The sequence below is a fragment of the Heterocephalus glaber genome, unplaced genomic scaffold (genome assembly GCF_053883595.1).
Source record: "Heterocephalus glaber isolate CG9 unplaced genomic scaffold, H.glaber_assembly_v1.0 deba00000122, whole genome shotgun sequence".
In the NCBI taxonomy this organism is placed as follows: Eukaryota; Metazoa; Chordata; class Mammalia; order Rodentia; family Bathyergidae; genus Heterocephalus; species Heterocephalus glaber.
This window is the reverse complement of record NW_028258138.1, coordinates 10,648,836-10,661,308: the sequence shown is the minus strand read 5'-3', so window position 1 is coordinate 10,661,308 and position 12,473 is coordinate 10,648,836. Positions and strand designations below refer to the sequence as shown.

Genomic DNA, 12,473 nt, shown 5'->3' with positions numbered 1-12,473 from the left:
CTGGCCTTCACCTACAAAACCTGAGTCTATGTGGCTGGCTTAGGTGACGAGAGTTCTACAAAATATGCGCACAAGCAAGCGGAAAGTACAGCGGTACCAAGGAACTACCAAATTGACCATGAACTGAAGATGCCTTGATTCTCCCCTGATGTTCTTTCCTTCTAGCTCAGGTTTTTGGAAAGCAGTCCCCAAATGCGTTTTCCTCAATCACTTAAGTACAGTTTTTAAAGTTTAAAGAAAATTATTAAAGTTTTTTTTTTCTAGAAAAGCTTAAATGTAATTTAGCTTCAAAGAGAAATGGTTCTGCAAACTTTCAACCTGTCCTTAGGCCATGTTAGTTTATGCACAGAAATGGGAGCGTCGCTTCTTCCTTCCACTAGATGGCAGTGTTCCTCCGCAAACCAAGCCCGTTCTCCAGGCTCCCTTGCCCTGCAGGGGATGGGGCTCAGCAGCTGCTTCCACCCAAATGAGAAGGGGTACAAGCTTCTACCTGCCTGGAGGAACGTGCGACGCCCGCTGTCCCCTGAGCCTTGTGATAAGTTAGAACTAGAGAAGAGAGGAGGGATTGAGGGAAAGAGTAAGGAGGGTATCCTTTCAGACAGAAATCCTTCAGGGAGACCCTGGAAGCAGGAGCCTTCTGAGAAGTATCTTTGCGGCTAACTTTGGCTTGGGGAATGGAGCTTCGTTCTTCATCCATTTGTCTTGAAAAGAACCTGGATTATAATAAGCGGCACTGCTTTAGATCCGAGTATGACCCAGGTAGGAAGCAATTTACCTTACAAGACCAACTTTTCTGAACATTTCTTTTAGATGTGGAGACGATTCCATGTTCAAAAAATTGTGCTAGTGCCTTGCTGGGTACAGAGGGGTCCGGAGCAGTTGCTGAGGGAGCACTGTGAAGTAGACGGTTTTATAATCATATTAACACATCCAAAACGGCACTGCAGCCTCCTATCTATAAAATCATAGGAGCTCAAATTACATTTTCTAATTAAAAAAAATTTTTTTTGGTACCAGGGATAGAACTCAGGTCCTTCCACTTGCGAGGCAGGCGGTAGAACCACTGAGCTAAATCCCCAGCCCTAAATAAAATATTTTAATGGTTATATTTCTGAGATAACCCATAGCATCACTTGCTAATTTGTCATTCGGGTAATCTATGGTTATACACAAATATAAATATGAAGAAAAATATTACAACCTTCCCATCTCCTATCCCCAGAAGCAACCACTATTAGTGTTTTCGTGCCAGTTTTTTTCTCTGTGCATGACAAAAAAAGTCATGATTTTTAATTATCAGGAGCCATTTCCTTTCATCAATAAAAATTCCTCAAATATGTAAACAGTGGGTTGAGACCATCTGATTTCATTTCTGGAAGTGATGCTGAGGTTGATTCCTTTATCTGCATGGCAGAAAGAACGACGACCCCCATCACATCTTATCCCTCGTGTGACAGTACACGCAGGGTGTTCGGCACCGTGCCACATACATGAGAACGCCCGGTAATAACTATTCACTTCCGTGTTGCTATTACCATTCACTTCAACTTTCCCCCATTATAGAATTATTATTAAAAGCTTGGCACACATAAAGAACCATAAATAAGAACATAAAAACCACGTATAATCCCACCACCCAGCCAGAGTTAACTACCCAGAAATGATCCAGCATGGTGATTTCATTGATGTTACTGTTAATCCAAATGAGGACCAGAGGATCATACTGCAGAGTTTTGTATGCTGCTTTATGATTTATCAGAATCTCAAAAAAAAAAACCCAAACCAACCTTGATGTTATTGGCTGAAAAATGTTCTACCTTATAGATGTACTTAACTACTTTGGTCACTGGATGTGTGGGTGGAAGTGACATTTTAGGGAATGTATGTAGGTTCCCACACTGATGCATGGAAGAGAGGAGGAAGCAGGAAGTTGGGGATAGCTGGATGTGGAAGGAAAAGACCTGGACTAGGATTTGAGAAACAAGTGGTAGGAGGAAATAGTAAGACTTGGAGACCGAGGGCACAAGGAATGCAGAGCGGGAAGAGGCAGACTCATAGGGTTCTAGGAGGCCGTCCGTCTCCACTTAAAAGCGATCTTGATCCTAGCATTTACCCTCTGCCGTCTCTATTGTTAGAAGCACAGAGTTGGGTAGGATGGAGAGATCTCCATCCAGGGTCCTCATTTTACCCATGTGAGACAAGACCTGTGTCACTACTACTTGCCTGTAGACACATGCTATGTTTTTTTTTAATTAGCACATATGCAGAACATAACAATCACAGTCATCGTGGAAAATCTTTATCTCTTTCCCTCCCCTCTCTTGGTCCACTTCCCTTTCACAATCACAATTTCCTCTTTGTGCAGTAGCTCTAAACATTACAAAATCCAGGGGAAGGGATGGCTGTTTAGCTGGTTGCAGGGAGAGGGCCATTTGGCCAAGACATGGGGCCCGGGGTCTGGGGCTTGTCAGTGGGCTCTGGCCAGGCAGACTTATGCAGCCCCTGGTCCTGGGCACCTCCCTCAAGACAAAGCTGAGACCAAAGGCAAAGCCAGGTCAGCCCTGGAGCCCAGGAGTCCCGAGTCCTGGGATCCCTGCAGGCTTGGCAGGAGCGTGTAGACCTCCCCGTCCCCATCTCTGTTTGCACGCTCTTGTGGTGAGCAGTAGCTGTAATCACATAACGCTGGTGGAAGAGATAAGGTTTTCATTGTAAACAGAAGGGTAACTCAACTACTTATAATAACTGGGAGGCAAATACAAACGTAGCTATCAGATCTGCCCTCAACAACTGGGAACAGCAAAGAGAAAACAACACTGGCATTCAGGTAGCTTCCTCGCCTGTCCCCAAGGCCTCGTTTGTTCCGGCTGCAATTTCTCTCGCAGTTCTAGCCCAGCTCCCAGAGTGGGCGCTGAGCTAGGAAAGGTGGGCAAACCCTGGATGGAAGAGGCTCCATGCCAATCTGTCAGAGTGAGCTGCCCCTTCCCAGCTCTGCCTTCCTTCTCCCCTGAAGGCTGTGGGGCTCACTTCCACTTTATTTTTGCCACTTGTTTTATGTTCCAGTGCTATCAACATGGCTGCATTCACAATTACTCAGTTCCACTTTTTCCTGAAAATCTTTGTAGTCAACTGCACACTCCCACTGTGAACCAAGATCCAAACCAGTTAGGACCAAATGCAGATTTTCAAGGGGGGGACCATCCACAGCCACACTTCTTCGTGAAATGTTGTTATGATTTTCTATGTCATTTGATGGCTCTTGAAATAATGGGAGAGATGCTGGAAATGCAAGAAATCAGTTGTTTCAATGATTTACTGTATTTTTGGGATATTTAGGTCTCTGGTTAGAATGCTGAACCAAACATACAAAGAAAGAGTCACTGTTTGCAGCAGTGGGGCACACAGGCCTGTCCACTGATGTCTCCACACTTTCTTTCCTGCTTGCAATTAAAAATTCAGGAGCTAGACATGGCAGTGTACACTTGTAACCCCAGAGCTCTGGAAGGCTAAGGCAGGAGGATCTTAAATTTGAGCCAAGACAGGGTAACTTAGCAACTTAGTGAGACTGTCTCAAAATCAAAAATTTTAGAAAGATCTGGGGAGGTAGCTCAGTGTGAAGGCCCTGAGTGCAATCCTCAGTACTGAAGGAAAAAAAAACACAACAGAAAATATGTTTGAAGGCATCTTCTGATCACAAAATTATCCTCAACTTTGCGACCAGACGCTGATCATCACAGATCAAGATTAAAATGTGTTCTGTAACTTGCTCTATTAATGAAATAATTCATAAGACAAAGTGTGGTCTTAGTATGTTTCCAAATCATCTCTGGTAATAATAACACACCTTCTGTAGGTGTAAGATTTGGGTAATAACAGACATGGCAAAAAGGCAAAAAAATAAAAAGCCATCAAAAGGTAAATAAAATTAAAAAGTAGTAATGTAAATATGGTTTAAACTAATTTTATGTAGTTTATCTTTCTATTGGTAACTGAATGTCACATTTTAAAAGTATCTCTTTGAATACACGATGACTAGCAATTTAATGGTAATTAAAATTTTTTTATTAGTCCATGTTTGCAGTACATAATGACTGCATTCCTCATGGGGAGCTGGTTCACGCACATGACTCATCTGAATTCTTTTTACAGCCCCTTTTCATCCTGTTCCTCCCCCCTCTATCTTTTATTTCCATTACCATTACAAAGATCTAATTCCCTGGTTCCTATTATTTTTTTGTTTTACTTTTTAATTTATTTATACTTTGGGTTTCTCATATAAGAGAAACCATGCAATATTTAAGCTTGTATGTTTGATTTATTTCCCTTAACATTATGGTCTCAAGGTGCATCCATTTTCTTACAAATGACTCAAGTTTATTCTTCTTTATGGCACAGTAGTACTCCACTGTGTATGAATACCACATTTTCTTTATCCATTCATCCGTTGATGAGATACAGTCTGTTTCCAAAATTTAGCTAGGAGTTGCGCTGCTATAAAATGGTTATACATGTGTCACTGTAATATGATGTTTTAAACTCTTTTGGGAAAATACCTAGAAGGGAAATAGCTGGGTTGAATGGAATTTCTAGTTTTAGTTTTTTGAGGAATCTTCGTATTGATTTATGCTGTAGTTGGGCTACTTTACATTCCCAATTTAATGGTAAATTCAAAAAACTGAAATCTTATAAACATGTCCTGAGTTTTTAAGATATTAAATGGTGTCTAGAATCATTTGCAGTTATCATAACTCAGAAATGAGTTATATTTTTGTTGTTTGGGGGATTGGACTCAGAGCCTTGTTCATGCAAGGCAAGTTCTCCACCTCGGAGCTATACCCCCATCCCTCTTTATTTTGAGACAGGGTCTCACTAAGTTGCTCAGGCTGGCCTCAAACTTGTGTTTCTCCTGACTTACCCCTGGAGTAGCTGGGATTACAGGCATGTGTTACCCCTGTCCTGTGAAATAGGATCTTTTAAATACTGTACGGGATGTCAAGAAATGAAACAAAAATCAATAACAAACCATACTATATTTAATACAGAGGATTAATAATCACAAAATGTTGCTACACTTCTTGAGAAGGGGAGGAATGCAAATTAATATGTAATTATGGCTGGGGATGTAGCTCAGTGGTTTCGCTGCCTGCTGCACAAGTGCAAGGACCTGAGTTCAATCCCTGGTACCAAAAAAAAAAAGTAATTATGTAAGAATACAAAGATCCTTTTGAATAAACCATATACTGTACTTTGTTGTTGTTGTTGTTGTTGTTTTGGTACCAGGGATCGAACTCAGGACCTTGCACTTGTGAGGCAGGCAGTGGAACCACTGAGCTAAATCCCTGGCCCAATATACTGTACTTTTAAAAGCAAAATTTAAACCTGAAGAATAAAACTTGAAGAATAAAATTTATAAAATAAAAAGACACAACCATTTTCACTTACACTTGAAATTTTTCTTTTGGTTAATTGTTACTTTATTGTTTCAGAATTTTACAAAGTATACCATAATCAAAGGCAAAAAGTAAAGAAACAGAAATTTGCATTAAATATTTTATCAACAGGCTGACAAATAGTGCATGGTGTGTGTGTGTGTGTGTGTGTGTGTGTGTGTGTGTGTGTGTGTGTGTTCAAGTTTAGGAAAAAGACCAGACTCATCCTTTGAGCAAACAACCTTTTCTTAGCCTGAGCTCAAATGGCAAAGAACGTCTAGGTCACATTTCTTTATTGCCTGCTCCAACCAAAGGGGCGATAGCAGGATTTGGGTTTACTTTCATTGATGCACAGTTGTTATGCTCTATGTCTAGATGTCTCCCTAAAGCCACTTGTGATCATTGCTGGGATCTTTGGAAGGTGATTGGCTAATAGGCGTGGACTGGCTGACTTGCTGTTAGGAGGTTCCAACCTGCCGGAAGGGGCGGGTCACCGTGGCCAAGACCTGGAAGGTCATAGCTCCTGTCACCCTCTCTGCTTCCTGTCAGCCATGCTGTGAGTAGCTGTCCTCCACCTTGCTCTCCTTAACCTTGCTCGGTCCTCCCTTGGAGCCAGAGAACTATGGAGTGAAACGTGAGCCAAAATAAACTTCTCTTCCCTTTAATTTACTGGTGTTGGTTACAGTTATTTGTCCCAGTGACAAGAAAAGTGACTAAGACAACAATGTAGCAGAGAGCACATAATTTAGAACCAAACTGTTGCTGGAGTTGAACTCCAGCAGAAAGCTACTGTCCTCTGGGATACTCAGCCCCCAGCCCCAACCCAGCTCCTTCTCTGCTCAGTGCCACTGGTCTTTAGGGAGCCCCAGTGGCCTGTGTCTTCTGCAGGTCTTACCAGTAGACCTTCCCCATCCTAAATGCCTTCCATTATCTCCTGGGGAGGCAGGATGTGTCCAGGAATGAGCACAGGTTTGGGGTGCAGATAGGCTGACCTTGTCCTGCTGGCTTCTGGTGGTTACATCTCCCTCCACCTCAGTGTCACTCCACAGACCAGGGCTAGGCACTACTGGCTCCACATCTGAGGGCTAGAGGGTTGCATGAGATAACTTGAGTGAAACAGCTGGAAGGATGCTTGAGAATCCTTACTAGAACAAAATAAAAATCCCCTTTTTGTAGATTTCTAGGGCTGAAGTGGATCTAACCTGATTTGCATGACCTTGGACAAAGGTTGATTTCTCTCAACCTTTCTGTTTCCACATGTAAAATGGGTTCATTAGGCTCCTGAAGACAGTGAAAGTGTAAATGGTAAGGCATTAAATAAATTGTGCAGATGTATCTTTTAACACTTTTTTATATTAGCTTGGTAAGAAAGGAAATATTGTACTCCCACAAATGAAGACACCAAGGCTCAGGTAGGTTAAAGTGAAGTCATACAGGTGAAATGTGACCCAAACATAATTCTGATGCTGTCTTCAAATATTATACTTACATGCTAGTACTCAAATGTTTATTAGTATTCTCAAATATTGTATTATAGCACTAATCTTCATATATTATTATTATCATACCCAAATATTATACTAAAGTACTAACATTCATTTCTGTGTTATTGTTTATATCTAGAACACCCCCCAAACCCTCATGTGTTTAGAGGTGGGTTCACCTCCTTTCGGGAGATGATTGGAGCACAGCACACTGAACACATCAGTGGACTGATTCATTGATGAGTTCATAGATATTGCATTAGCAGGCGGGGGCCTGCTTGGAAGAGTATACCACGGGGATGTGCCTTTCGGGGATGTATCTCTCTTTGGCTCCTCCCTTTGTTCCCTTCTCTCTGGCTGCCATAAGGTAAGCAGCTTTCCTCTGCCAGCACCTTCCACCATGAAGTTTCTGCTTGGGAGCCAGTCACCCATGGACTGAATCCCCCTAAACCATGTGACAAATTAATCTCTCCTCCTTTAAGTTGTGGGAGTCAGGTATTTTGTGCCAGCCATGGGAAAGATGACTAATTCAACTCAAATATTCTAATAATGCCATTATACTAATGTATGTATATTATGTACATTTAATAATATTGTAATTATACTACTACCTTCAGAGCCTTCTTATAGCTATTTCTTTGATTTGCCATTTATTCCCAAGTTATGCCTCTGTAAGCAGCTATCTCTTGCCATCCCACTGTGACTGGCCCTGATGCTTTAGGTGGACAGACTGCCGTTATCTGTGTTCTGCTGCTGTTGACCAAGGCAGGCCAAGTTTTAACTCTTCTCTAAAGATTCTCTTGTGCACAAAGATTCTTTTGAGTACTCTGGGCTGCATGGACACCCCACTCCCACATTTTCTGATCTACTGGAGTACTTAGAGGCAACACTATTGGTTTTCAAGTATGTTTGCTGACCAAGGATGGTTTCCTGTTCATTCTTTAAGCTTATTGTTTCCTCTGAAGTTAGGAACCATGTGAAAACAAGGGCTTAATTAATAAGCACTTGTTGATTAATATTTTGCCTGACTTTGGGCCTGCCAAGCCTAGTTTCTCACAGGAAAAAGTCAGTCCCCAAATTTGTCACTTGTCTTCTCCACAATCTAACATCCACATGACAGGGAAGGGCCAAGGATTCAAAACTGGGTCCCCATCAGGATAAACCACTGTGGGTGGATATATTTCAGAGCAAAAGTTAGAAGTTGGAGTCTTGGATTTTGAGAATTCACTGGCGACAGAATCCTGCAAATGTTTTCATACATAAGTGTTGTTTTAGAGCTCAACTTGGCTTCTCTACATGGTACAGTCTTTTCTCTCTACTTTAAAAAATCTGCATTTTAAAAAAATGGTCTTAATACCATAAAAGCTCACTTGTTTTTCATAAAGAAACATGAAAACTACACAGACTTTATCAGTGAGCAAATGATGCAAATGGCAGCAACTTTATATGATTAGCCAACATCTTTTAAAATAAAATTTTGCTGTGCCAGTGAGGCTTTGGCAAAATGCTACATTCATATGTGGCCAGTTGCAATGTAAATTGGTGCAATCCATTTGAAAACCAGGTAGCAATTTGGATCTAAGAACCATAAAAGTATTTATATTTTTTGATCCAGTAATCTTACTTCTTGGAATCTATCCTAGACAAAGACTCCAAAAGAAGTTGAATGCTATGTATTTGAAAATATTCACTATAGACTTTATTTTTAGTGTTGAAAATTTGGAAACAGGCTAATAATAAGTACCACTTGTGCAGACTTTGCAATTCAGAAACAGCTGTCACACACATCAGCTTCTTTGATTTTATGGTAACCCTGGGAGGTAGGTGCTGGTGTCACCTTCTCTTTGTAGATGAAGAGCCTTCTGTTCAGAGTGGTTAACGGACACAGGCCACACTGTTTAGAGGTGTGGCTTTTTGATCCCAAAGGCTGGGCTGTGCCAGTTATAGTATGACTTCCCTTTCCACCTTTGTCCAGTGGCAGGGTAAAAGTTAACTATATGAACTTGATGATATGATTTCTAGCCACAAAAACAATCATTACAAAAGCAACAGAGCAATATTTTAAAGTACTTGGCCAAAAAAACCCAATGTATAAAAAAATCACAAATTGGATGAGATTATTATAGAAAGATAGCTCTAGGAAAGACTGGAAGGAAAAGGAAAAAATGAAAGCCATTGAGGAGATTTCTTTTCTTTTAGTACCATGCTGTGTTTATATTTTCATATTGCTGTCAACTATCTGGGCCCTTTTAGCTCTTGAATGGATCATAACGTTCTTAGGAAAAATAATGCATACAGAAAATAGTTCTACTGGATTGCACTCACTTTGAGAGCACTAAACTGAAAATTCTGTAGACATGAAAGATGGCTTTTCCTGAACTTAGGAATCATTGTCTACAAAGGATGGGCCAGTGCTGATGGCAGAGGCTGGCTGGGCCCATAGTCTCCAGCCCCGAATCTGGCTATTTCATCTTGGTGACACTTGGGAAGCCAACCTTGTGTGCAGCCCCAGGATCTGGGGCCTCCTTGGGAGTCTGACAAAGAGAACAGGGCTTGCCAAGTGGAATCAGGGTTGGCAGGCAGGAGGAGTGGCCATTGTCCTCAGAGCCAGCGATTAAATGCTGGATTAAAGGGGAAACATTCCTTCCTCCCTCCCCAGGCCCCTTAACCTGGCTCATCAGGCCCATTCATAATGCTCCTTCCAAAAATATTGACAGGGGTAGCTTCTATTCATTGCTCTCTCAGCTAACACTGCAAACCACACAAAGGGAGGTTAATGAAAGTCAGGTAGTAGAAGGAACCAAGGAGCAACATTTGAAAAATGCCACAGGGGCTCTGGGGCAGGGGAAAAGACATATGGTGTGAAATCTGCTTCCTCACCACTGCTCCCGTTTCGCCTCTGCCTGTAGTTGGCATGTGGCTATTTTCTTGTGTCTTTAATTCACCAAGCACACTGTGTCTTGCTGTGCATCTTAGTCCAACTAGATTCTGTTTCCCAGACTGGACATTTTGTGTCTGGTAGTGTCATTTACAGCTCTGCTATCAAACCAATATGAATATTTAGTTCTCTTTTGCTAGAAAGGATGTGGCTTCCCGGGAGCATTCACATAGAATCTGCCTGGATGTGTCAGATTAAGCTGGTGTCACAGGCTCAACTTAACAGTCCCTCAGTGTTACATACTGGATCATGGCAGGTTGCACAGAAATATTGGAAGGGTGGGGAGAAAGCTGTATGGAAATAGTACCTGGAAAGTGAATATAAACTTTTCAGACTCATTGCTTAGACCCAGATGTTCTTCAAAGTATTCATGTGCTTCTTAAAGGAAAAATACCATGAAATGCCTTCAAAATAGGAGGCAATCAGTGGATATATGTTGCAGATTGAGTATATGAGCGACTTGGGGATAAGAACATAAACTTCCAGGCCAGATTACCTGGAGTTTGTGGCTTACTGCCTTTGTGACCTTGAACCCTTTATTTAAGCTCAGTTTCCTCATCTGAAAAATGAGGCTGATAATGAAGATAATAATAATACTTGTCTCCTCCTGGGTGTTTTCTGAAGACTAGAAGCATTAACATACACAAAGTTGTTAGATTAACATGTGTCACAGGATACCTTTTATGTAAGTGTGAGCTGCACACTTGCTTCCAGGAACTACATCCTGGAAGTATATTAATAGCATTTCCCTTCCTATAGTGCCAAAGACAATGGAAATGCCAATGTGGAGAGGTATAATTTTGATTATTTCTTCATAGTATATATGCTTAAGTATGATTCTAAAACAAAATGTTAGTGTATAGAGTTTAGGAGTTTATTAAAATGCAAAAAAAACATAGGAAAGCAAGGATGGTTTAATATTATGAAATCTGTTACCATAACTCACTATATTAATGGAATATAGGAGAAAAAACTCATGATTATATTTTTAGTAGACCAAAGAGCTGGCTTTTTTAAATCAAAATTCAACAGCCTTGCTCTTTGTTCATCGACACCACCTAGGAAGCATCATTAGTCTCTCTTCTGACTGCTGTTGTGTCTAAATCAAAGTCTCCTAAGGAGCCCAAACAGCTGCGGGAGCTCTTCATCAGAAGGCTGAGCTTTGAAACAATACATGAGAGTCTGAGAAGCCATTTTGAGCAATGGGGAATGCTCCTGGACTGTGTGTGTGGTAATGAGAGATCCAAACTCCAAGGGTTCCAGGGGCTTTAGTTTGTCACTTAAGCCACTGTGGAAGAGGTAGATGCAGCCATGAATGCAAGACCACACAAGGTGGATGGAAGAGTTGTGGAATCAAAGAGAGCTGTCTCAAGAGAAGATTCTCAAAGACCAGATCCCCACTTAACTGTGAAGAAGATCTTTGTTGGTGGCATTAAAGAAGATACTGAAGAATATCACCTACAAGATTATTTTTAAACAGTATGGAAAAATTGAAGTGATTGAAATCATGAATGGCTGAGGCAGTGGAAAGAAGAGGAGCTTTGCTTTTGTAACCTTTGATAACCATGATTTTGTGGATAAGATTGTCATTCAGAAATACCATGCCATGAATGGCCACAACTATGAAGTGAGGAAAGCCCTGTCGAAGCAGGAGGTGGCTAGTGCTTCATGTAGCCAAAGAGGTCAAAGTGGTTCTGGAAATTTTGGTGGTGGTCATGGAGGTGGTTTTGGTGGCAATGACAATTTTGGGTGCAGAGGAAACTTCAGTGGTTGAGGTGGCTTTTGTGGCAGCCGTGGCAGAGGTGGATATGGTGCCAGTGGGGATGGCTACAATGGATTTGGTAATGATGGAAACAGTTCTGGTGGTGGTGAAGGCTATGATGATTTTGGCAATTACGACAATTAGTCTTCAAATTTTGGGCCCATGAAGGGAGAAAACTTTGGAGGCAGAAGCTCTGGGCCCTATGGTGGTGGAGGCCAATACTTTGCCAAACCACAAAATCAAGGTGGCTATGGCAGTTCCAGCAGCAGCAGTAGCTATGGCAGTGGCAGAAGGTTTTAATACTGAAAGGAAATAAAGCTTAGTGGGAGAGGAGAGCCAGAGAAGTAACAGGGAAACTACAGGTTACAACAGATTTGTGAACTCAGCCAAGCACAGTGGTGGCAGGGCCTCACTGCTACAAAGAAGACATGCTTTAGACAATACTCCTGTGTACGGGCCAAAAAACTCGAGGACTATATTTGTGACTAATTGTATAACAGGCTGTTTTAGTTAACAAAGGGTTTTAATGTAGACTTTTTTTTGAGGAGTAATTATGATAAACATTTTGTCCACATTTTTTCTTTTTGGTACCAGGGATTGAATTTGGGACCTTGTGCTTGCAGGGCAGGTGGCAGAACCACTGAGCTAAATCCCCAGCCCCTAGGCTTTTTTTTGTACCCATGCTGTTGATTGCTAAATGTAATAGTTTGATCATGACACTGAATGTGTCTTTTCAAAAAAATTCAACAACCTTTTATTTTATTTAAAAATTTTAAATTAGGAATAGATACTAGACACAATAAAGTCTCATGTAAACACATACACATCGAAAAACTCTCCTGATGCTTCATGGTAAAATACCA

The 12,473-nt window shown here is 41.3% G+C and overlaps 1 pseudogene; it reads left to right on the top strand.

Annotated features, from left to right (window-relative positions):
- Positions 1 to 750: 750 nt before the first annotated feature.
- LOC101710762 (heterogeneous nuclear ribonucleoprotein A1-like) lies at positions 751 to 11,996 on the top strand (annotated as a pseudogene).
- Positions 11,997 to 12,473: the final 477 nt, after the last annotated feature.